The 27625-nt window shown below is 38.2% G+C and overlaps 1 protein-coding gene and 1 long non-coding RNA gene across 3 annotated transcripts in view; one reads left to right on the forward strand and one right to left on the reverse strand.

The window, feature by feature from the left end:
• The window catches only part of SULF2 (sulfatase 2), a 149984-nt gene that overhangs the window by 122059 nt on the left and 300 nt on the right, over positions 1–27625 (reverse strand). Inside the window, exons 2-4 of one of the 2 annotated variants that reach the window (XM_040650930.2) lie at positions 19611–19692; positions 17767–18929; positions 17148–17231 (exon numbers count right to left, since the gene is read on the reverse strand). The gene's annotated coding sequence lies outside the window, so the exon portion shown is untranslated. Of the gene's footprint in view, positions 1–2982; positions 3133–17147; positions 17232–17766; positions 18930–19610; positions 19693–27625 lie in introns of those variants that run through there. The other variant, XM_040650938.2, reaches the window with a different exon arrangement.
• LOC112530108 overlaps positions 17864–27625 on the forward strand; it is a 97416-nt gene continuing 87654 nt past the window's right edge. The window contains exons 1-2 of the long non-coding RNA XR_005841270.2: positions 17864–18285; positions 19968–20162. This is a non-coding gene — a long non-coding RNA (uncharacterized LOC112530108). The remainder of the gene's footprint in view (positions 18286–19967; positions 20163–27625) is intronic.

Genomic DNA, 27625 nt, shown 5'->3' on the forward strand with positions numbered 1-27625 from the left:
TGTAACAGAGAAACCAATAGATAAGCAAGCCCAGCTTTACAGGAATTGACAATATTGAGTAGCTTAAACATTTACAACTGCTTTCTATCCATTAGATTGGGTTTGCGTCATTTCAGAAAAGCCTGCACTTAATCAGAGGGTTCAGAAAGCTTGAATTTTCAAGAAAGCTGGAGCTGCATCAGATTTAATTAAGAGATTACCAACTTCATCTGCTACAAGCACTAGAACTGACTTAATTTCCATGACCACTGTCACGTTTGCAGCTAGTCTCCTGCTGCTAATAATGCTTGTTCTTCCTTTGTTGCTATATAAGAAAAACAAGAGCACAACAGAAGTAGCTGCAAACAAGACATGCTATTAAATACACACAAAGCAAACAAAACTAGCTGAATGATGGGATGCATGGATCAAAATTTTAAGGCTAGTATGTAGCACTAGCAAACTTTGAGGTACAGATGAAATCATTACAGCACTTCAGAAAGTCAGAAAGACCATTCTAATCTGAAATTAAACCTTTTAACAAAAATAACAAGCAGGTACAAAGATTCAACTCCTACTCAGCCTAAAATCCACAGTTAGTGTGAATAATAAGTAAGGGGAGTAAGTGCTAGACTTGATAGTATTTTGATGCAGGTCAGCAACTACAGCGTCCAACAAATAATTGAAAGTGTATCAGAAAACACAAGGCAAGCATTTCTTTCTCATGGATGAATTTGAGAATTAAACAACCCTGCTTAAATACAGTAGCTTCATCTAAATTGAATTTTTATTTCTGCATATGATTAATCAAGATTTGAATTACAGTATGAGAAAGCAACGGTTCCATTTGTTCAAAGAGGGTATTTCTGTACATAAACATAGGATGTTCTCTTGCTCAGGAAGCAGTTGTAGAGTGAAAACATTTAAACGGAGGTGGGAAGAGCACCTCTGTTGTGCTGATCTAGCTGGAAACAGTCTGCCAGCACCTCTTCAGCTGAATAACCCAGGTAGCATCTTCTCTACACCAACTAGAATTTCTTTTCCCCCTAGAAATTCACCACTGGTTCCCCCATATAAGAGTCCAACACATGCAGACACATCAAACATTTATTCAAATATATTGATGCGTTAGAAATCCTTGAAGTCAAGTGCTGCTAGTCAGAATCAGGAATGAGATAAGCAGACAGGACTGGGGTGCACTGAGAACAGCACAGGCAGCAGCAAAGACCAGAAGCTTCAAACTTCATTTTTGTTCAAAAGAGCTCAGCCCCTTCAACATCTCACAAAGATTTCAAAAAACAAAAACAAAACTTTCTAGTTTTACCCCCCAGAGTAATTGTTTCACATCTGTGGCTCCAATAGTCTGATGATAGTGAACTACACCACTGGGGTCTATGATATCTTCCCTACACCACCGTCCCACCACTGTTACGTTATTAGGCAGTGATCAAGTCTCAACTTGATTGTATTGTACAGTAGACTTCCTTGCTTTATCAGTTCACAAAACGCAAACCTCTGCCTGAAGATTTAACAAAGTATCTCAACAAATTCTTACTACAATTATTTGCAATCGATTACAGAAGCAGTTTAGCATCATACCAAATTTGACCATATTACTGATTTCCATTTGGACACATTTTCATATTCCCAATCACGTACAATAAAAGCTTTTTAGATCCCAACAGCATTCCTTTTTCTTTAAATCTTATCATCACTGAGACAAAGGCAGAAATTGAAACAAAGCTATGCTGAATGAGCATCTAAGTGAACCTAGAAACAGCTTACAAAGTTAACTATAATTGCCCATGCATAACTTAGTGAGACAAAATAGTTCCTATTTGTTTTAGACTCATTATCAGACCTTAAGAGTTACATAACATCCCTTAGGAAGCCTGTAGGCATTCTATAGATTATAGCATTTCTTTTCCTATATCTTTGCTCTTAACAAACATCTTGCTAAATTCAGTGGACACTACTACAGGTCAGTACACTATAACAATATATTCTCTATTGAAGCTTCCTAAAATCTGAGCTACCTTTTCTCCTTCTAAGGTTGGCATTACTTACGATAAGCTTAGAAAATAAGTGTACTGCGTGGTCTGAGTGCATGAGATTTAATCAAAGCGAAGTGGCTCCTACTGGAGTGGAATAAAGCTAAAGTGAACCTATTGTACAACTCATTGTCCTCTGTAAATTTTATTTGTCCATCTGCACCCTAGTATTTATGCTGTCATATGCATAAACAATGTTTTTTCATCTAATTCGTGCATAAGAAACACAAGCATAATTAATGATTTTCTTATTTTTTCCTGACACAGTAATATTAAAATAGGCTCAGAAGAACGGTTTTCAGCAACAACACTTAAATCCTCAGATTAAACATTAATAATGTATCACACATGCTGATGAATGCATGATTCATGAGACACACAAATGGCAGGTTCTATTTCAAGTCTTGTATGGCCATGAATATAATACTAAGATGCACATACCGGAAGGCAAAAAAAACCCCACCAAAATGCCATTTGCTAAGAGAGAAAGAACAGCTCTGCCTACTAAGAGTGAAAGAATCCTTTCCATGTACCAACTTGAACAAGATCTTATTTGCAATGTACCAAACACATTTGCAGACCGTTAGTAAGATGAGCAATTTTAATGGCTGATTCTTCTGAAATACAAAGTTTACAGAGGATTCAGGATATAGTTTTAAATTAAAAATATCAAACTAAAAACCCAAAACTTTGTCACTGATGGCTAACAATCTCTTCTTCTGCTCAGGACCTGTTGTTGATGTTGCCTTCAAATAAAAAAATAAAAAATCTTAATCTAACCATTGTTACCCTACTGTCTTTAACATAGCTCCCTTCATTCCACATTTACTCATACACACTCAGAGAAGGGCTCAGGAGTAGGAACTATTACTCAGCAGAAAACTTCAGGAATCACTGTGAAAAAGTCATAATCCAAACAAACACGTATAAAGAGAAGAGGATAACATCCTACCTTTTCCTTGAACAAGAGATAATTTGTTGGAATGAGTCAACTTAAACTATTTCCTTTGCAAAAAGAGAAGTCTGACAGTCGGTTTTTCTAAGGCTACTGCAAGAGAACATGAACCCCTGCCAAGATTCAGCAGTAGCAACAGAATCTGGTATCAAAGGTTCAAAGGAAGTCACTTCCTCAGCTGATCTTTCCCTGCGTCAGCCAAAACAGAAGGAGGCCACAAGAAACAACCTGGAACACTGTTTTGCAAGGTCAGAGGCTATTCTAGGTTACAGCTTCCCAGAGGCAGCCAAAAGTTCACTCTATAGTAAATAGAATTAAGTCTAACTCATAGAGGACAATATTTTAGCACTTCCCCCCTCCCCCCACTTCCTCTCCACATAGATGAGGATTTGTTTCCTCTGATTGATTCCTCTACTGGAAACATTTCTTCAGCTTGTCAGACTAGCAAAGTGCTGGATTACACAATACAATTTTCTGGGAGGTTGACATATGCTCAAACATTTCATTGTAATTGCCTAAGACTTAACAAGCTTAGCTTGTGTTGTGAAAAGTAAATCAAAACTAGCAAGACAGTTCTATCCTAAGGAAGAGATGGGGAAGAGAAAAACATAGAAAGTGGCAAATTGTGGTTCATTAAGTATTTTAAAATTCTGATTTGCAAACTGGTTTAGCTAATTCTAACTGAGACTGTCATCAGCAAAATGATCGAGAAGCAAATGAAATGAGAGTCATTAAGCAAAGTCCAGACTCCATATTACAACCGGTTTTTAATCAACTTAATCTCTATTGAAATTTAAAGCCTTTATTGTCCTGTTTCCAATGGCTGAGGAAAACAAATTATTCTTTGTCTTTACATTAAGATTTGATGTATTTGAAAACTCATGTCTACTCTTAGCCTTGACTTTGCTAGATTAAAACACAGATTTTAGTCTTTCCTCATGGTTCACATTTCCCAAAGCATTTGAGCCTTTTTGCTACTTAAGCCACATCAGCACGAATGCAGAAAGGGCCCCTCGTGACCAGAATCAGAAAGTTATTTTGCTATCCCTTCTACTCACTTAAGTAGCTATTGTCATCTCAAAGCCACTAAAGAAATGAAAACAGGTGATCTTCATATTGGCAGCATAACTAATTTCAATACAGATTTCTGAAATTGTTTTTCTCACATCACTGATGGCATCATTTCTAGACTGCACTCATTTAGAAGTCACATTCTTCTAGTAGTCAGTATTTCTGGTTGGATTTCACTGCTCCTTTAGGAAATAAATCCTAATTGGAAATGCTTTCACTTTAAAAATAACGTACTTGAATAAAGTTACTTAGTTCAGTAGAAAGTTTTAAATAACTCAGTTAAATACATGCCATGCAAAATAAACATCTCAACTGCAGGTTTCCTGACTTGTGGCTCATCCTGTAGATGAATCTCAAAGCACAGAATACTTTTTTGGTGGATATAAACTGGAAGAGGTAGCTTATGGTCTCATTTAAAGCCTTCTTCAAATGTTAATTCCAACTCAACTGAAGACAAACACATAACACAGGTGGCAGGTGCTTCACACTCACAGGGCTGCTTACACTGATCTATTAGCCTCTAACCACATGCAAACTGTGGAAGGATAAAGAAACTTAGCATATGCTGATATGTATATAAAGAGCTCAGAATTAGTGTTAATAATTAGATTCAGAGCTCTCTTGCATGGAGACCTTAGGCATGGTCTCATTTAATTTCTTCATATATGTAATTAAAGCAAGCAAGTAACCTAACTTACCTACCATAACAGTCACTGAAAACGTTGCAAGCCTTTGAATTGGAAAAATGCTTAAGATTTTTCTATGAAAGAGAATGCCTAGTTTCTAGCCTGAGAGCAAAATAGGAACGGCAGGGGACTAGAAATAGCTGAGTATTTGGCCTAGGGGTAATTATTTTAGAAGCATTCGAATAACAGAAAAATCTAAGAATCAGACAGCTGTCATTCTTAATTCAGTCAAGTTCTGCTGCTGGCTCTGAACCAACTCTAACAACTCCAAATAAAAGTTTCAGTGATAGAAAGAGGAATAAAAAGCCCCACTGCTCAGCTTGAGGCTTAAGACACTCAGTGCTCAGAATTGATGTGCCTTACAGGACAGTATAAATGAAGATTTTTGGAAAAAATCTAGAAGGGCCTATTCTAGAACTCCACAAGTTTGATGTCCTAATTCATAACTGAATTCATATTGATATTTGATGGGCAGAAGTCATCTTGTCAGCAAATCAGAGAGCTGGCTGTCCAGGTGTAGATATTACCACCACAGCTCATGGGTGAAACTCAGAAAACTGGCAGCGTGCTGGACTCTTGCAAAGGAATAAACTTCAAACATTATCTAGAGGTACTTCTTTGCTTTTGGTAGTATTGATTTCCACTAGAACAAGGAGGAGTTTGAAAATGAACAATACTAAAGCCACCTGATACTTGACTGTAAGAATTACAGAGCTCCATGCAAAGAGGGTACTCATGCTTGTCCTTCAGGTGCTTATTATTTAAACTGCTTTTCATTGCATGTACATTAGAGCAGTCTTCTCTACTGTAAGATTTGTACCTGGCCCAGCTGGAATCTTTCTGGCAACTATTCTGCATTCATAAAAGCAAAGAACAAACTCACCAGAGCCTTTAAGCACATATTAAGTTTTCCTATTAAGTACAGGTTTTTAGGATTTTCTGTATTGAAGCATTTATTTTCTCTGCATTACAAACCTGATACTTCAGTCCCAAAAGGACTAAGCCAAAGATTAAAGATAACTAATCTCATGGCAGTCTCCACAGCTGCACATTTCCTGGGATGTATGATGTACACGTTCTCATTAACAATGCACATATTTTTTAAATCAATGCTGAGAGTACGGGAATTTCAGAAGTTACTGGAATTCAGTCCCATCTGTTCCCTTGTTTCTGCTCTTGCAGAAACATTCTGGCATGACCTCGACGACAACTTGAGACCATCATTGTTGGGAACTGTTAGTACAGAGTTAGATACTGCTCTGACTGACATTAGACTCAGGCACACAATCCATCCCCATCCCACCATCCCCCCTCAGAATTACAACACAACAGGAATCAACCCAGACTTTTCACTCAGTAATTAGAGAAATCTGTAGAGGGCTTTCTCAATTGGTACCATAAGACAGGATGAATGCAAGCCTCTCCAGCAGCAGTGACTGCTCAATAGAGCTTAGAACAGCAGGTATTATAATCTTTACCATCTCTTAAAAAAGGCTTGGAAGATAAACTACAGAGTAATATCTATAGGCTGCAGTGTCTAATAACCCTTCAATGTTTTAAAATGCAATAATGGTTACTTTTGACTAAAGGGCAAAAAATTTAAACAGAAAGCTCAGATGAACTCCTAACATAAATCAAGCCTCTACAATACACATTTGGAATTCTTTCTAGTGTCATTAATGAAGCTAATTAAAGAGCAAATGTGCCTACAAAATAATTTATTGAACTAGTTTAAGTGTAAAGATATAACTATTTCAATAAACAGGTCCAAGTACTTGCAGAAGGCACACAGGTGTCTCACAAAAGCTTGATATTCAGCAAGCATAACCTGAACGACAGCACAAAAACCGCATTTCACAAATAGAGAAATTATAGCCATCACAGAGGAGATAAAGTCAGACCCCCAAACTCAAACATCTTACCAGTGATCTGCACATTGGACTATACTAGCTTCAGCCCATGAATACTACATTTCAGTATACATAATCTCAATCACAATGTATGAAGATAAGAAGCGATGAAAAAGCGTTTTATTACATAGAAACCTTTTTAAAATCGTACACTAGAAAAACAAGAGAAAATGCATTTCTGATATGGTTAATATTCGTAAATCTAATAGCCTTAGAAGAACCAGAAAGTCTTCCTACAGGTAAACCACGAGCCAAAAAGTTTTCAGCAGTAGAATATTAGATATATGTAATCACAGTACTTCCTTTAACATCTAATTGTAATTATCCAATGACTGAAAGAGCATCAGATATTTTCTCTTCAAAATAATTAAAGATGACCCCTCATACAGGAGATGTTAAACTTGAGTGACAGAAATGCAGCAGACAGGGGGTTTTACATTTTGATTATCATGGCTCTTAGTGAAACCAACCCCCTATTCTAGCACCCCATTATTATTCAGTAGATATGCCATTGGAGATGATATGGGTGCACATGTGGAAGGTTAATGAAAGTAAAGATACTAATGAGGTAATGTTGGTACATAGGCCTTTGCCCAGAGAGCAAGGAGAACAGCAAAATTCAGCACACAGATGATGAATTAAGCAACTCTGCCATGAAGAAAAAAGTTACCAAGCATGAAAACTTTACTTCCTCACAGACTGATTTACTGGTAAATAAGACAAGAATAAAAATATATTTCTACCTTTAGTGCAATTGATAGCAGAAAGTCTTCCACTTACAGATTTAAGAATGACTTGAAAATGAGTAATTCATCTATGAGAAGTGTTTGAAGAACACTTCAGAATTCATGCAAAAACAAACCACTGTTCTTCCTTAGCAGTTCATTTTTCTTTTTACATATATGTGGAGAAAATGTCAAGCGGAAGAAGAGTATGAACTGCAAAAGAAATGTATCTAGGGTAGCAAATCTATCTTTCAATTATTCACTCTGCAGTTTGAGTAGATTTCCTCTGTACACACAATTTCTCTTCCCCTAATATCATACAAGGAAAATTTCAGATGAAAAACCTAAAATTCTGCATATAAATAAGTTTTTATGTATGTTGAGAAATATGAATGTTTTGAGTGCCTCATTTTTAAATGCATCTTTACAACTAAGATACAAGGCACCACAATGCTTCTGCTCACCAAATTACCCAGAAATATCGTTGTCAGGCTCTTACTACCACCACTGCCACTGCTCTGATTTTCGCCTCAGCTTGTTTTCAACTGGCTTCCTTTGGTATTATTAGCAGCCTGAAAATGAGCTAACTGCTATAAAACTTAGAAGCAAAACTTGTCCTCAAATGGTTTTGCTGTATCAGTCTCTTTTTGCTACCATAGTTGCCTTATCTCCATTTTATATCAGAATAACGCAATAAGACATACAGACAAGTAGTAGCCACAGTAATCTCATCCTGAAAATGAAACTCCAAAACTAAGAAATCAGGAATAAGTAATTTGGTAAAAAACAAAAAACAAACAAAAAAAAAACCCACACACAGCTATTGTAAGTCTTCCATAACTGAAGGAATTTTGTTAGTATGTAGAGCAGAAATGCTTAAACAAAACAGTCACAAAGACAATTAATCAGAGAATTCTGTACAGAAATTTCATTAAGATAACTTTGATAAACTGAGTAAGCATAGAAATAATTTCTTCCCAGCTTAACGCTCATTGCTACAACTATGCTTAACTCTAATGCAGTTCCAACATATGTGATACTACTAAATAACTATACTTTCTAAATAACAGTGTGGGAGGCATTATATTTAGATCTCAGCAATCCAATCAAGTACCACTGGATCAGAGACAGCGGATTAAAAAGAAAGCGATCAGTGGAGTTCATCAAGCCTATGCTTTTACTCCATAGGAGATAGGAGATATGTAGAGCTCCTCTCCTTCTCTAAGTTCTGTCTAACCTGTTAAACCTTCTCGTAAGGTTTCACAACTTCCTGGGTATTCAACTCCTGTTCTTAGAAAAGCAGTGTGGTAGGAAATGAGGCTCACCCTAAAAGCAAAGGCAAACACACAGCCTATGTTCATACCACAAGCTACGAAACACCGTAAGCTTATTATAAGGAGTCCCTACTCAAGATCACTAAAACAAGTCACACTATACACTATCTCGTAACAGGGCAAAAGAGCAATCACAGGCTTCCTTAAAGTCTTAGCATCTGAAGAAATCAGGGATTCTGTTTGGGTCATCATCCAATTCTACATACATGGATATTTCCATGTAATAGTGTCCTTTTATCCCCAGTCTGACATGGAAATAGTATTCTCTGTCTCAGACCTGGCACTCAATTTATGCAAAAGCATGAGAGTTTTTCTACCTTTAAGCACATACCCAAATGCTCTGCCTGTCTTCCAGGGCTCAAGATTTCACCTCTATTATAGGCTGATGGAGAGTCCAACAGAAGCACAATTACACATCAAAGGGAATAACAACAAGCAGTCCTAGCAAACAACTGGTAAAAGCCCTAAGGCATGAAATCATAGAAAGTTCATGTAAAAACTTTCTAATATTTCATGCAAAACAGTCTGCCAATTGCAATCAAGTTTTCTTTTAACTTTTCTCATCCAGCCAAATGCCCAAGGTTCCTCTCACAAAGTCTCAAGTTTATAACTTCATAATCAGACCTGAGTTTACCCTTTTTTTTTTTTAAACGTAAATGTAATGCCTACCCAAAATCTCACCTGCTGCAGTTTTGCTCTATCTTGCCTTAATCACTGCAGACACAAGGCTGACCTGTTTGTGTCAGAATCTTGTATCATCTAGGGAATATTAAATTTAGTAAACTAATTCAGCCCTCCCTAAATAGGTTAATATATACTTTAGATAATAAGTACTTTTATTCATTTCATTCTTACTTCTTTTAAGTAGTTCCTGCACTGAATTGTCATGACAGTTCCAGAAGTAAAAACGCTGACATCTAACATGGGATGAAAATCAGATCCTTGGTCTCTAGAAATATAGCCAAAGACTTGAATGAGAAAAGGCTTTCATTTTAGGTTCAGCTTTTAAGCATTATTCTTCCTAAGGTGCTCTGTTCATCTCCAGTCACTAGAACATCATAGGGCATACAAGACACCATTCTGCACAGAACTTGCCAAATTCAGGCTCTATTCCCACTTCCTCATCTTCCTTCCCACAGTTCTGCAAGTGTTTATTTAAAAGTCAAAATATTGACTCTTTGGAAAATTCTGCTGAGCTGAAAACATGTTTCTGAATCAGACTTGGAGTTTGGCATATAATGGTATGTCTGACATCTGAAATGGCATGAATACAACTGAACGTGTACAGCTATTAGTTAATCTTGGTATACAAAAAAGTTACATACCTCACTAGCTGGGAATAATATCCTAAGAACAAAAAGAAAACAAACAAAACCCTAGCAAGACTCCACATTCAAAAACAGGGGTATGAGACAGTCTAAGCAATGGAACTGATTGGGCCAGTTTGGGGGAAATACATATTTTAAACTCATACACTCACTGAGACCACAGAGATCATCTAGTTCAACAGTCACCACCTTGCCATCAAACCTTGTCCCTCAGTGTCACAGCTACATTGCCTGTGCTAATGCCTGACCATTCTTTCTGAGAAGAAATTTTCCTAATATCCAACCAGAACCTCCCCAGTGCAACTTAAGGCCACTAATTATTATGAATAAAATTACTTCTTATTTGAGATAATAAGCCTATAACAATTTTCTAAGGTTGCTATTGGCAGATCTTCCTTCCAGGCATAGGGAAGAAAAATTTTGTTGTTAGTTAATCAAAGGTTAGTTTTATCGGACATTTTGAATTTCATAATATTCAATGTAACAGTTATTTTAATGGATGTAACAACTCCATTCTTGGAAAGACTGGCAGAAAATTCTGAGGTCTCCCAAAACTGTTTCTGTCATTTTGAAATAATAACTTTTTAAACTGCAGTAATATCGCAAACTAAAAGCAGGATGAATTCAGTTTAGTTTTAGTGTTGGACAGAACAGCAACTTGAGTCACAGCTTTAAGGAGAAAAACAGCAGCAGCTGAAATACAGTACTCAATGATGACTAAGGACACAAATGCACTAGGTAATAAGTTACTGTAAAATGCATCATATTTTTGAAACCTTTCTGTTTTATCTGGTGATGTTTGCATTCTAACCCTACAAATCCTATACAGCTGGAAACACTAGGTGTAAAAAGTTGTTCAAGACTGTCTGAAAGTAGACTAAGCCATTCCCTGAAGTCATGATAAATGCATCCATCAGTTAATAGGCAGTTTGTATTACATATATAGTTATAACATAGTTATCTGACAGAAAGACAAACAGCATGGGAGCCCCTGTTAGACCTCTTGCATAACAACTGATTAAAGAAAAAGTTGCTAATAACAAAAATATAAGATGGACTCAAAGTTATTCGGACGATTACAGGAGGACTTAATTGAGGCTACAGTATTTCTTTCTGCAATGTACTGCTGAAATACTTGCTTAACAAAACCAGGACAAATCCCAATTCAACAGCAGTAGCTGAAAGAAAAGAAGAGACATCAAGATGTGCATTAAGTATGTAAAATATTCTTTAGCTTTCTTTAAAGATGTGAAAAGAATATAATGAATCCTTCATTGCTTTGAGGGGAACATTATTCTCTTGCCAGAGGACAGATTTCCAAAGAATGATATTTACATTTTCCTACAACTAGTAATTTTCTCATTTATCATTTGTCAGGGCCCAAAGACCTTTTAGTGCACATAGGATGTTTGCATATGTTTAATGATCCTTTTACCAAACAAATGTCACAGCCTGAATGAGGAAATTAGTTAATATCGCTGATGTTGCTAATTTAACACCATTAACGTCACACTGTGAACAGCTACAGAACCTACAGTGCCTTGTATCATAGCTAAGCTCTACTGGTTGTGAGGCCGTTCTCCAGCAGACAACATGGAGAAGAGAACCCATGCAAATATTACACTCAAGGAAATTAAAAACACAAAGATTGCTTTGATCCTGTAGCTAGATTAGCAAGAAGTGTGACTAAGTGCAGATCATTTAATAGTGATTTAGATGCGCTAATTGGCTCTCAGTTATATGCACTCTTACAGCTGTCTCTACTTTGCTTCAAATCCTAGCACACTAATAAAAGAGAAAATAGTCCAGGTGGGTCACAGAAACCATTGCAACATGATATTACTGGATATAGAGAATGATCCAAAGATGTGTCCAATTAAACAGCAGAAGCCACAACGCAGTGTTGTCTTCATACACCTTCTCACTCTGCTCTATGCACAAATAGGTTACGTGGTTAGGTATTTGTTAAGAGTTAAGTAAGAACTACCAAAACAAAGTTTTCTAACTGCAGAACGATTCCGAACCCCCATAAGTCACTGTAAGTTACACACTTCCCCCAGCAAAATAATAATGATATAGAACAGATCCTTTTGAAAGTCTTTCACATGCTGCAGGTACTGTAACATAGGGGGAAAAGAAGACTGACATAGTGTTACAGTCAGAAAGATCAGCACAGTGGGAAGGTGGCACAAGAGTGAGATGACAAAAGGGACAAAGAGGAAAAGAATGCTCACCTATGTCCAAAGATCTAGGCTCATGGGGAAAAACTCCACAAGGGAGGGATCTCCAACCAGAGATCTTTCCCCAGTGGCAGTCAGCCCTTAAATGGGGTTTAAGAGAGGCACAGCCAGGTTCCACCCCCTCTGGTCACACAGCTGAATTGCCTCCACCTGTGGTCCCAGGGCTGACCTGGTCTTTTCCCCAGCTGCTCCATCAGTGGTTCAGGTGATGACTCAATAATTCCCACAAAAAGGGGCTAAAAGTTAAATTATTTTACATAGTTAATAACTCTGTGTATATGCAATGCAACCAAAAATGAGAGTGGGAGAAAGGAAGTACAATGCTGTTCCCTTACAACAGCAGTAGCTAATATACACCTGATGTTCATCCTGTGGTTGCCAATAACAGATCATTTCCCTTACCCTGATTAGCAGTAAGTACACAAAACTTACTTTTATCAAGAAGTTGATAGTTCTAAATATTACAGTCAATGATGCAGCTGGCTTTTTGCTCTTTCTAAAGGCACAAGCTGTACGCCAGCTGAAAAAAAAACTGCCGAAGTGATAAAAACCAGTGAAGAATTTGACAGCACAGTAAAACCAGGGAAAAGAAACCCAGAAGCTCCAAAAAAGCAAAAATAACAGAAAACGGCTCTGGAAAGAAGGCATTACTAAGCAATGACAATCACTGAGAGTTTGCTTCATAGTGCTTGTATGAATTCTTATCTGATCAAGCTGACCGAGTATCTCTACAGCACAGAGAAACTTTATTAGATCCCACAGTTTTGCTCAGGTAGGTATACCCATACAGCTTGCATTGTTGTAAAATGTCATTGCCACAGTGAGATCTCTTAATCCAAGAAAACATCATTAACATCAAAAGACGGTGACTTGGACAGCATTTTGAAGATACACTACACTGAGATCTGAGCCAGAGAAACCATACGGTCTACTAGGTAACCCATCTAGTTCTATACGTGTCTTATTGTGCACCTTTGAGACAGACCTTTTTCTCTCTCAGAGTAATGAATCCCTTGACACATATATCCCAACAACTACCCCTCGAAGCACATACTGTGTACCGTGAGATTTGGAGGTCTGCAGTACATTTACCCCAACCAACACGCAGTTTTTCCAGAATCCAGTAATATTATTTCCTAGCTAAAGTTCAGTTATGTAAACTAGACATTTCTAGATTCATCATGTATTATTTTAGGATTATTTAAAGGGGTTTATACCCAAATGGCCTAGAAAGGGAGAAGCCGCTACACAGTCATGTACTGAAACACTAATTTTAAAACTGCTTGAAGAAAAAAAGAAAAAAGAAGATGACCATTTCTATTTCTTCTAGCTGCCCACTACAAAGTCACCAGTGATTGCAGGTGTAAGGCATTAGAAGAGCACAGAAGTTTGTCCTGCAATTATTGGACAAAACTAATATGGACATTTCATACATAGTCTTGAGATCTTCCTGAGTGCGCACACACAACAGAACATGAGCCAGAACAACACTAGGCATATTTATCTTAATATATCAATAATTTACATGCTACTGCTAGATACTAACAGAAATTCAAGGACTATAGCAGTAAGTCAAGCAGACATGGTTTTTTGGTTTTGATTTTTTTGTTGTTGTTGTTGCTTTTATTTTTTTAAATATGCAAGAAGTTGAAGCAATTCAAATTATTCATTGCTGTGGGAAGGGAGTGGAATCCATGCAACAATGCAATATACACAAACATTTGTTCAGAAGACAATAGACAATAACTATTTAACTGCACTGGAGAGAATACAGCAACAAAGTGACAGTTCAGAACTGGTGAGCCAAACAGTATAAATTAATACATGGAGTTTGCTGGAAACCTAGTTCACTAAACTATATTATAACAACTGTATCCTCCCCCCTCCTACTCCCCTTCAAGAAAGTAAAGATCTTTCTGACCCACATTCTTCCTCTCCACTGAAGGGCAGTAGCTGTGGAATAACATGCAGATAAAGTTCTTTATGCATTCTTCTTCAGAGCATTAGATTTCTAGCACGCCAACTGAAGATAGACTTAATATTTTCCTTCTGGATTCTTTTAACATATTTAAGAAAATTTATGCAAAAGGCCAATTGATTAAGACTTGGAAATATCAAAAGCCTACAAGGAGTTCTCCTGATTCAGTTTCTCGATTGTGCACTATCAAGATGCTGAAATAGATCAGGAGCTGGTGTCATTTGCAGTCTTCCTTTCCAAGTATTTCTAGAAAATGCCAAGTTCCTAAATACACTGACCTCATCTATTAAGCTTGGTAGTCATATTCCTTGAATCAATCAGAGCCCTCTATCACCAAAAGATACTATCTTTACTTTAGAACACTACAAGCAGATTAGAAACTACTTGTTTGAATGATTTCTGAATATCTTTAATATCTGGAAATATTAAAAATCTTTTCCCCTCCTACAGAAGTCGACCACTAATTAACTGAAGTCCTCCTGTATCAAAGTTGCATACTCACTTTGAATTATGACACTCGGGCAGTAGTGAGAGGGACAAGGCAGAGGCAGGTAAGCAGTGACAAACAATAGTGAGAAATGCGGACAGTTTCTGAGAATAGAACAGAAAATCCAAGTCTACTCAAGACCATTAACAGAGAGGGGAAAACACCACCACCACCAGATAAACAAAACAATATCCAATACAAAACATTCACGTTTCAGGTTTCAAACTGAATCACACCTTGCACTGGAATGAACTTAAGATATTCTCAAAAATGATGAGCCCATTGGAACATCCATTTTTACACTGAAAATGTAAGCCTGTATCTCATTCTACAAAATGGCCACTCCAGCCTGAGAAATTAGCTGAGCGTATTGATTAAAAAATGAGAAGCTGTTCTATTAAGAATATCGAAGCAGAAAAATTGAAAGGCGGGTCTTTCCTACACTTCATGGAAACTGGCAAGGTCACGAAGCATTCTTCCTAGAAGCACAATCTCACCAACATCTTGAATCAAGATGCTCTGATGGGTTGGAAGTGGCTCTTGAGCTCACTTTTGCTCTATTCTGAGCTTCCTAGATGTCTGAGGAAAGAATGTCCAAAGGAGAAGGAAAAAAGAGTGTTTCATAGGAGGTTCAATTATCTATTCACGCCATCTACTACGCAAGAAGTCTGAAATCTAAATTAATTATTTCTAATAACAATTTTGAAGGGAAAATGAAATATAAATTCACACTCTTTCCAAGTTGTAAAGATCTTTGAGATACTAGACGCATCTTTTTCCATTTTTCTTTTAACAACACAATGAAGAAGAAAGTGCTGATTACCACAGCCTGTGAATTATTTTTGCAATAGTTTATTTGAAAAAAAAAAAAAGAAAGAAAAAGAAAGAAGCTGTTTACAGTGATTTTTATTCCTAGCCCCTAAAAAATATTACTGCTATTATACCATAGAAGTGTTTACTTTATTCCACCAGCATTTGCAACTAAAGCACCTGTATTTGCAAATTTGATATCATCAAGCCACTTTTTGAGTTCCACTCTTGTAGATAAGCACCCATCATTTTTCTCACCCAGCATCTTTGTAACACTTGCTTGGAAGAAAGTGCCAGCAGGGCAATACACAGACTTACAAAAAAGCAAACAACCGCACACCATAACATACAAGGCCATAGCAGAACATCATCTCTTCCAACTTATCTCTTTGTTTAATGAAGTAATGCAAGTTACTTATATAGAATAACTACAGGTGTTTTGCTATCAGTTTAAAAGAAGTGATGAAGTACCTGATAAGGAAACATATGATTACTGAAATAGTTTTATACAGTAAGGGCAAATGTTTTCAGTTAGACATTACATAAAATAACTGAATTAAGACTCCTTACAAGGAATCCTTGTAGCAAAAGAAGTTTTACAGGGGCAAAACACAACAACAATGTGGCTTTTTGTTGTTTTGTTTTGTTTTTATAAATATCAAAGACCAGGAAAAAAATAGAAGGTGAGAGTTACAGATTTTCTAAACAAGACCGAAATAAATCCATAGCCAAAAAACAAAACAAAACCAAAAAAACAACACCCACATGCAAAATATAAAAATCTATAGCAGCAGGACCCCCAGCACACAGGAACTTTGCCTTGAATTCCATTATTTCTACTGAAGAGAGCATAGAGCTAACCTGAATTGTCTGACACAGATTACAAATAAACCTGTCTCATTTACGCTAACGTTTTGAGGGCTTTCCTAAACATCTAACCACCCACAACAAACAAGTAGAACAGTTAAGGTAAAATTGAGAAAAAACAGTAGGCAGATTGGTTCAGTTTTTGAAAAGCACATTGGAACATTTTAAGCTTCATTACTGCAGCACCTGGTGTGAAACACAAAGATAGTCAAATTACACAAGGAAGACACCAATACATTTTATCAGAGAATCATCCTTCAAGTGTCAGTTTTACTTCTATATAATGAGAAACTCTAGAGAAACACCAAACACAAGTAGGGGCAAAACACAGCAGAGTACCTTATCTAAACTCACTGGAACTATATTTGGAGATAAGGAGAGAGGGAAGAAAGAAGCATTTTGCTTATAAGAAACACTCCAGCTGTGTCCTTTGGAGAATCCTTAGTCCCACTACAATTCTTAAAGCAGGCCCACAAGACATCCAATGCTGAGGACAAATGCCCTTGCACTGCAGATTGGTTTTGGAATGCAGCTGACTGAACCGCTCGGAGGGCTTTTGGCAAGTCCTGTATGATGGCACTAACAGACAGCTGGCTATTGATAGCAAAGACATTATTTGCTGCCACCATAAACTTAGAAAAAAGAAATAAATCACACTTTCACCAAAAAGTTCTGCTTTCATCTATAGAACTTAACACAAAAAGAAAAGCGAGAGTACGTACGTACTCATTTAATGCTTACAGGGTGGAGAAGGCGAGGGAGATAGCACAGACACCGCACCTCTGCATAGCTTCACATCTGGACGCGATGCTTGAAAGGAGAACAAAAAGAGGAGCGGATGAGATCCGATCCCCACCTGCAGCACCACAGACCCGCCCGGCGCCCCGCAGCCTCCTCCAGCGCAGGGCCGGGAAGCAGAAGTTTCACCACAGTGGGTTCTCCTCCCGCTCAGCCGCTGCCTCACGGCGTGACCTTGGGCCGCTCCCCCGCAGCTCCGCGGCCACCTGACAGCCGCAATTACTCGCCACAAGTGCCTCCGCACCGCCGGAACCGAACGGAAAGGGACGGGAGGCGAAAGGGAGGGGGTTCTCCTCGCAGGTGATAAAAATCTCCCCGACGTCGGTAGTGTCAGGGGGAAGAATGATTCCCGCACCTTTCCTCTTTCCATACCGTTCCGGTTAAACCGGAGGGGAAGCCAGAGGAGCCGGCAGCTCCGGATCGCCCGCCCCGAGCGCGCCCGGCAGCCCGGGGAGCCGAGCCCTCAGGGCCTCTCGCCCCCGCGCCCCGCAGGCAGAGCCCTCTCGGCGGCCCCAGCCCGGCCGTGCACGGAGGCGGCATTACTTACAGCACCCGCCAGGCGGAAAACTCACAGGTGGCCCGGAGCCGCCGAGGAGGGAGGCGCGCGCTCCGCCCCGGGCCGCGGGAAGTCGCTCTCCTCAGCGGCCGCGCGACGAGCGGGCTGGGGGCGCTGCACGCCGCTCCTCGCCGCTGCTTGCTCGCCTCGCCTCGCGCGAGCCCGGCTCCCGCCCGCCCTTCCTCCCGCCCGGCTCGCGCCGCCGCCGGCCAATGCGGGCCGCAGCGAGGAGCCGGCTTTAACCATCTGTTGCGAGGCGCCTCCTCCTAGCGCTGCCGCCTCCCTTGCGGGGGGCTCCCGCCCAGGCACCCCTCCGAGGAGACAGAGAGCGAGGGGAGAGCTTTATGCCTCGCTAAGGTGCTCTCTGCCCCCCGGAGCCTTCGGGGGCCGCGGCTGTTGCCCGTCTCCCTTCCCCCACGCGCCTCGCGCTCCCATCCCCCCGTCCCCTCAGCGCCCTTCCCGCCGTCCGCTCGCCTCAGGGCGGTCCCTCCTGAGTGCCTTCGCTGTGAGGTGAGGGAAGATCTCGACTGGGACCCCACACTGTCCCCTTTACGGGTGTTAGGTAGGATAGGGAGGTTTCAGGGGGAGGGGGCCGATCAGCCAAAAGGAGTTTCGTGTGCGGTCCCGTGCTCCTGGGGTTACGGGGGAATAAAACCCTGAGCTGACACAACTTCCTTACGGCCCACTTAACGATAACCACGGCTCTCCACAGGGGTGGCCGGAGCAGCGCGTCCCGTCCTGCTGGAAGGGCACGGCGCAGGCTCGGCTCTACCCGTGCGTGATGAGACTTCTTAGACATATCCAGTGGTGAAGCCGCTCCAGGAGAGTCTAGACTCACATTCACTGTTTAAATAGGTTTGAGCTTTAGCCTTTCACGTTCCTAATTTGAAGGTTTTTCCATAAACGTGGACAACCTCTGGGCACACGGATCTTCACTCCAGGCGATGGTAGCTCAGACGTTTGCAGTGGACACGTAATCTTTACCCAGAGCAGACCCACAGTTCGTTTTACTTCTCCCTTTTGCATACCTCCTTATGGATTTGATACACACTGACAGTTTGGGGGAAAACAAATGCGTAGGAAGAGATTTAATCATTTCCTTGCTATAGATCATGCTTTGTAACCCATTCCATACATTTTCAGCAGATTCCCCACTGAAAAAAAAAACAGGAGTGAGAAGCTAATTTCATCCCATACAGATCCCAGGCTAATATTTTTATGACAATGTGTCATGAAAATAATGCAAATTCTTTTCAACTTTCACCAACTTGAAGCTAAGAAAACAGTCTTGAGATGCCTGCTGTGGGATGATAAAAAATATACGTAGTGCATGTGTTAAATCAAGTTCTAAATGAAATTTAGTCTTTTTTTTTTGAAACTGTCACATTGCTATTTCTCACTATAGCAATTTCTGAGCAGAGAGTTAAAAGCTGTAACTAGAGTATGGATGAAATGTGTTTTGTAGCTCTGTGTATTCCTGCGTTACTTTCTTGCATTTTCTTCGCTATCTTCAGACATTATAATGCAAATCTTAAGGTAATCTATTCTCATTAACATGCATGTTATCCAGATCTGGATAGTCTTGCAGCTGAATTAATCGTAAATCCTTTCCTTTTATAAGGAAAAGATACATGATTTCTTATTCTACTCCATGCTGTTATAACATGGCTCACAGTAAATGGCACATTATTCCAAATGGAGTTTTCAAAAATGGGATATGTTTCTTACCCACACAGAAGGCTTTATTTTTGCATTAGATTATCTCAGTACAGTTGAGATTTGTTATGACAAGAGTCTCAAAAATGATAGAAATTACTTTAAATTCTCAAAATTACCTTAAATGTTTTGGATTTTTCTCACGAACCTCCAGACAAATGAAATTTTACCCTCACGTATGCATGTGGAATGCCTGCAAGACTGAAGGGAGAATTAGTCATTACAAGATATTTTTAAAGAACAGTTTATATATAGTTAGAATTATCAGGATGATGAATTAGCTATTGAATCTTCCATTAATCTTATAAGACCATTCGCAATGCTAAGTTATCCCCATATGTATTATAATTAAGCCTTATCATCATTAAGATACTGTTTTTTAGCATTACTGTGAGGTTTTGTCCTAGTATTCTAAGGATTTTTCTGTTATTTAAATTACTACGTAAGAATTTAACATCTTAAACCAATTGTCGTAGGTACCAAAGATACGTGTAAGGAGATGCTCTTCACGCAAGTACTTTGCATGCTGTCATATATAGACATCAGAGAAAGAATGGCTAGGACTGGAGCAATCCGGAGACAAAAAACTGCCCCCAGAAGCAGTCAGCGAAAATACAAATAATTTATTCAGTTGTACAAGAAGTCTTGACAGAACCCAAAAGCATATACAGGTACGTGCAGTCCACTGATATAATAAACAAAACACTTCCTCAGTATAGAAATTATGCCTCATGTCTCCAAGTAATGCTTCCCTAAGAGGTCTTTTATATTACAGGAAAAATGCCATGTTAGTGGCCAGTTGCAAACGCAGTTGCTTGGTTTTCTTTTATTTTTTAAACAAACAAAAAATTATTATTTCTCCTGGCTTGTCACAGCTTTTATTACATATTTTCATCAATTAAAAATATGAAAAATCCTTTGTGCATACAGTATCATGTATGTCATGGAGGTGACTAAGACAAGATTCAAATAGACCAGAAACATACCATCAACTCACGCATTTTGTTATGATTTTCCCTTGCTGCTATGTTGGTAGATAACCTTGAGCAATTTGTTGAACTTGCCTGTGCATCCTTCATTCATCGGGGATACTTGAAGAAGTACACTTAATCAGCAGTAGGAATTTGTGACTTTGTTAGCTAAGTAAGATATTTAAATATAGGAATCCAAACTATCCATCATAATATTTTTTCCTGCTTCATTCTAAGCAGTATAAATGTGGCAGTCTCTATTGCTTAACACAGTGCTTAAAGAAGTTGGCAGTATATTTGTCAAATATCATAACATACACCTTAGAATCACCAAAGATCCTGTGTGAAATTTTAAGGGAAACACACCAATTTTGCTAATTGGTCAGTGTTATATTAACAATAATATGCAGAGGTAAGGCTGGAAGTACAGCTCAGGAGAGCAAGGACTGTGCAAAAACAGACAGTTTTCACAGAAGAGCTTGAGTTGGAAGGGATGTCAAAGATCATCTGCTTCCACCTTCCCTGCCATAGGCAGGGTTGGCAATCAGTAAACCAGGTACAAGACCAGGTTGCCAGGAACCCCATTCAATCAGGCCTTGAACACCTCCAGGGATGGGACATCTATAACTTCTCTGGGCATCCCGTTCCAGCACCTCACCACCCTGTCAGTGAAAAACATCACCCTGACATACGATCTACATCTCCTCTCTTTCAGTTTAAAAGCATTCCCCCCTCATCCTATCACCATCTACTGTTCATAAGCTCCCTTTAGGTATTGGAAGGCCACTATCAGGTTTCCCCTGAGCCTTCCCTTCTATACACTGAAAGGATTTCTTGGTAAGGAGCAGTGTATCTTCCAAAAAATGTTGTGTATTCTTCATGAAAAAAATCTCAATACCCAACTATGGGAGTTCAAAGAAACTAAGGTCTGATGCCCACAAGAAAACTTTACAGAAAACTACTGGGTGTGGTTTTCATATTCATCAGTACGTTAAGCTCAGAAAATGTCTCACCAGCCACATGCTACATGCTTTTACTAAAAATCTTGATTTTAGAGAGTGCTTTCAGGTCTCTTCCAACAAGAGGCTGTGTGCTTATTACATATAATTTCTCTTTAGCTTTCTTCCCACATTGTTTATGCAAAGGGGAGAGAAATATGACCTATTAGGATGATGCTTCTGTAGAGTTAAAAATATTGATATCCATTAGGTACAATAATCACATTTTTAAAATCCCAAATGTCTTAGAAGATCCATTAGCCTTAATCATTCCAACACTTTAGAATGGTCTTGCCATCTGCCTTTTTCCAAATAAAGATATATCAAGTTACATTAATAGCATCAGTAATTAAATACTTGCAGGAACTCAAAAATAAACCCTAAGACCCAAATAATGTGAACCTGGGCCACTGATTCAGTTCAGGATCTTGCAGCAGGCTATTCTCTGAAGTGACACAGTCAAAAGTACAAGAGGGAAACTCAGCATATGACTGCAAAGCTTAAGTTTTAATTTTTTCCATGTGATGTATGTTACCAGTTGGAAAAAAACAAAAACAAAAGCATCAAGACTGAGTAAACTAACTAGAAATATACCATACAGCCAGTCAGGAAAAAGCTGCTTTGTTATAGAGTTGAAACAGATTTGTGACAATGTTGCCATTTTTTGTAAACTGTTGAAAGCTAGGCTTATTATTTTGGTTATATCTTAGTAATGACTCAGGAGCTGGTAGGAGAATGAATGTGCTGTTATAAATGTTGCAAGACCTAGCCTAGATTTAGATACTATTGCAAATTTACCTAAACAAACAAATTCATCTCAAAAATTGAAACCAGTCAGAGTGTCACTTAGGCACTGACACTACTGAGAAAACAAGAGCATTGGTGGACATGGTTAACCACTGCAAATGCCCGTGGATGGTAAGTGAAATGTTACATTCCTACCCTACATGAACATGTCAATTGCTAGCAATCAACAGCTCCATGTATTATAAAAAAGGAAAAAAGAAAACAATAGCAACAAAAGGTACTACAAATATGTAGCTGTCTAGATTTCAGAACGTGAGACAATTGTCTATTTAACTTCAAGATGAGTCTTTCTGCGTAAAGACAACTATCAAAATTTTGATTTTTCACATATCTTTTGTTAATTGTGGTAACTGGTATCTGCAATCTCTGTTTTCTACCCTCTTATTTGTAAGACTTTAAAGGAAATTGATTATAACTCCAGTATTAATAGGAAAAAGCTCAGAAATAAAAATCTGTAGCTTCTAGAGTGCTTTTCCATTTCTAAAGGCTCTGCAAACATTAATTAGCCTGTTCAGTGTTTAGTTCTGGGAAAGTATGCAATCCTACTAAACAGTTGAGCTTTATTGTGACTTTTACAGCCTGAACTGTGCTTTGGGGTTGGATGAGTGAGAACATGCAGAGGAAAGTACTATAGTGACATCTTCTTAAGGCACACAGTTTGGGTAGCTACAAGAAACAAGTTTAACATTGGCTGTAAATCTTTTCCTTTCTCAATGTGCCAAATTATACACAGATGTTTGGGGTATGATTTTTTTTATGTTTAAAACTTCATTACCTCTTTCCATAAGTTAAGCTTTTTCTTTACTGTATTACATACAAAGGCAAGTTACTGAGCTGACACCAGGACCACAGTCCTCAAGCTGCTTCTGCCACCCATACATGCTCAGACAGCGGGCAAAACTGATACTTATTGTGTTGGTTTCCACATTTCATAATATGAATTGAATTTTATTCATACTCCCTTTATAACGTAGATTGATTTCCCCTTTTCAGTCCAGTGTATCAAAATACACCTGTCTGGAGGCATTGTTTTCTCCATCTCAGTTAAAAATGACTACCCTTACCCTTTGGCTTTATTACTTCCTACAGCTTCTGCCTAAAGACACCTATCCTTCCTTTGCTAGCAAATAGCTTGAATGATCTGGATTATATTTATCCAAAAGTCACTCTTTTAAAGCCTAATTACAACATTAGCTACAACTGGCAACTAAACCAAATTTCTTAATTTGAAATGCATAGAATAGTCACATTCTCCGAGTATGGGTAAGTTACAGTGAAGACCTGCCAGTGATGCTGTCTGAGCAATTGCAAATATTGCATATCTGTTTTGATGCAGTAGTACGTCTGGCACTGCTAATAGAATTTTTCAGGATTTAAGTGAAAGACTGTCTAAGGCACCTTAGCTAGGCTTCAGAAGATTTTTTTCCATCTCCATTAAGTTGAGGGAAAGCACCTTATGGAGAAGTAGTAAAAGAAGTCATTTCTGTGGGGAAAAAGACAGGAAGAAAGAACTTCATGTAGCTCAGAAGTTTCTGCCAAGTTGCTTGCTATAGAAGTTTCTGTAGACACGCTTTGTAAGCAAAGATTGCTTGGACTCTAGCAGGAGACTGAACATTTTGTGAAAAGATGTACAGCTATACACTGAGCAGGACAGGGTTCACATTATTTACTGAGAGATGTCTGGCTGCCTGCCAAGCTGGAAAAAACATTCCCTTGCTAGCATTTCAGCTAAAGAAAAAATGAGGCAAAATAAATACCTCAATATTGCTCTATTACAGTGTTTAGACTCTACACTTCAGATGGAAAAACTTATTGCAACAATAAATGACCCTCTGAGATCTAAAATCTTCCAGGGCTCACTCTCTTGTCCTTTCTAATGAACCTTTGCAATTTCAAAATCAGAATGTAGTGTTTGTATCAATAGGTCATGCCCGTGCATACATATGCGATGTGTGTAGAGAAGTGACATGTTTTAATTGTATTTTTAATGGGAAAGATCAAGTAATTCCATGAAATATGCTACTGGTCTTGTGATTGATGATTTCATTTTGAACAAGGAAAATTAAAAATGAGACTAAGAGCACAGTCTGTTGCATTAACTGTGAAATTACTCAGTGTTGCATATACAGATTTATGCATTGATCTAATATTTTGTATGGTGTGGGTTGAATGTGCACATGGTATCTTTTCTGGTTACAAGTGCATAGACCTTTCCTATTATTTTAATGTTTCTAAAGTAATACAAATTAAGAAAAGTGCAATTTCTGCAGAGTTTCATGAGAATTCTCTACTTAACAAATGCTTAAAAAATTTAAATGTTATCACTGGGAATTCTTCCTTACAGTACCTGGATGTTGTATTTCTTGTGTGCAGTGCTACTGCATGTCCATGTTTTTGTTAATCACTAGATCTGTAGTTTGTAAATGAAGAATAGAACAGTCAGCTCTGAGTTTAAGTCCCCCTTAGAAGTAAGCATTGATCTGCTACTGTCTTCAGTCACACAGGTTTACTCACAGGTTGGATTTAAATATTTTTCTAATGCTTCTTATTAGCTATCTCATGCACAAAGAAGTAAACAGTGTAGCTACAGGCCAGGCCACAAAAGCGTACATTTGTAGACTTTAAGAAGGAACCATTCTAACAGCTCACCTATTGTTTTGCAGACTCTCATGCTATGTGGTTTTTATATACTGAGCCTTATAACACTCCCTGACCTTTGGGGCACACAGTTTGAACCACTGTTAGATCTGAATTTAACTGCTAGTCTTTTGCCACTTTAAACTCTAACAGAATTGTCATTTTCCTTTCTTAACTTTGTATCTGGACTCAAACTGGACCTGCAAGGATGAGATACATTTCAATATGTATGAAGCCACATTTGGAATCTCCAGGGTCTCAAGGGTGTTTTGACTTGAAGAGGCTCATGCTAGGGACCAGAGATTATGTGCTAAAGCAGAACTTCTTTTGCATTTTAATATTCTCCAATATATGCACTGATGTGTCTACGTATAGATATATGTAAATTTGTATATAGAAACAATTTTTCTGAGACTGACTGTATAAATTATGCCTTTCATAAAAGGATGGTCAAGTATTGGGCTAAAATCAAACAGCTTTAGCTGTAAGCTGGATTTCTAAGTGTAAAACGGATATCTGGCACAAGTGAGACATTACAATAACACATCCTTTTTGCACATACACTCCCTTTAGGTAGAAAAGAAAGCACAGTCCAGCACTGTGCTTCGTGCTACTTGCCATATTACTATGAAGCATCAGAAATAATTTAAAAACTAGTAGTTGTGTTATGTAAAGAAGTTACAATGAAAGACACTTCTGCTCCCACTACTGCGCCATCACATGCTACAGCCCTTGCTTGTGTGATACTTAAGGCTTTGCCTTTTAATTTTGTATTAGCCAAGTAGAGAAATCCAAATTACTATATGGAGGGGAAAGGAACTGAGCTATGCAGCTTCTATGAAGCAGGAACAGCAAATGAGAAACTCATCCAGAAGCTTCTATTATATGGTTGTTATGAAAGAAACTACACTGTGGGATAAATGCCCAGGCCATTGTTTAGTTTTTAACACATTCCTCACTGAAATGAAATCCTACTAAAGTTGAAGTTTCCCAGAGTGAAAAACATGGTTTGCATTTTCTTTGGTTTTTGTTAAGTATCAAAGTTCCATATGGAAAATTCATTGGTGCAGAAGGCATTCATATTAATCAGTTTTTACCAAATAGGGTTCTTTTTCAGTATATAACATCACATAATATACCAAATGCTGTTCTTGTATTCCCAGAAGTTACACAACAAAAGTTAGTAAGGCATATCAAACATAGCAGCTGCAAGGATCACAATTTGGCTAGAATTTGTCTTCTTTCATTTTCAGAAATGCACACTTAAACAGTTATAATTATTTCTAGTATTTATTGGTGTTCTGTGATAGTACAACTGAAAACAAACCAAACCGAAAGAAATACAACTGTCACATGGTGTTTGCAACTGAGTAGCTTAAATGTGCATGGGAGCTGAACCCCTGTAAGTTAAGTGCATGAAGGAGTCCACAGATTCAAGTTCAGCCATAAAATAGATGCAGTATTTTAGCTACTGAAGCATAGATACCAGTGAGATATAGTATGCAAAGGCATAGTGACACTATCTGAAGCAGTAAGGATTTAGAAAAGAAATTCAAATTTATTCTGCCATTGATCAGGTGGATTTATTTCTGGTTTTGAGTTTTCTGAGTTGTGATGCTTTCTTGAATTTTCTTTTTAAGCAAAAAAAAAAAATACTCTCTAAATGAAACATTTTCATTTGTGACAGATAGTTCTGTAGGAAAATTGCACATACAAAAACATCATTAAAATGAAATTTCATATCTGTTTTGTATTTGGCTCCTGCTGAGAAGTAGTTATCATTTGAACTTTAATCCCCACTGCTTGAGCAAAGTGGTTGTATGTTTACTTAACCTACATCTTCGCACAAAGCATCAGAGAGCTGAACATGAAGGAGAACATTCTTTTGTTGTGTTTCTCACTTTGCTCTTGCAACCTATAAAAACTACTGTGGACAACAAAGAATAATTGCATATAAATAAATCATCAGTATTTTCTTATGATTATGAAACTCAGAAATCAACCCTCAATTTTTAACAACTACAAATAAAGTGAGGTTGCTGTGGGGTGTTCTTAAGAACTACAGTCTGAAAACATAGGCAATATCTGGTTGTGAGTGCATTTTTAGATGACTAGCTTTTATTAGTATTTGATTCAATGCAAAAGTCAATCCTGTTTTCTATGCAACACATGGTATGCCCTTTTAATGTTGGGTTATATAGAGTAACACATTTGAAGTATTACCTTAAAGTTTTGATAGATGACATTTCAGATTTTCTGGAAAAGAGCAGCAAAGATAGATATACCGACTGTTAGCTGGCTTTAAGCTCACTGCACTCTAAAGTTCATGTCTTATCTCCCATTTACTGTTACATGATGCTTTATGATTTATGTATTTTATTGAATGTAGCCTACTAATAGTAGTAAAAGTCTCAGTATAACCAACTGCTGTATAAACAGCAAACATATAGGCTAAAATCATAATTAGTCATTAAAACACATTTTTTTAATATCTAAAGGTCACTGTCAGTCTGCTTTAGGACTTTCCTAAACATATTAATTTCTTATGTCTTTAAAACAGCTTAGATACTTTTTTTTTCCTGGAATAGACATAATCTGTTTTGTAAAAAATTTATCTGAATGTTGTATAATCTATTTCACTCATTCATTCTAGTCTTCACAGGTAGCTGTTGATTGCTGAGACAGAGAGAAAGAAACATACAATACAAAACCCAGTAGGAA

Source organism: Gallus gallus, chromosome 20, assembly GCF_016699485.2.
Source record: "Gallus gallus isolate bGalGal1 chromosome 20, bGalGal1.mat.broiler.GRCg7b, whole genome shotgun sequence".
In the NCBI taxonomy this organism is placed as follows: Eukaryota; Metazoa; Chordata; class Aves; order Galliformes; family Phasianidae; genus Gallus; species Gallus gallus.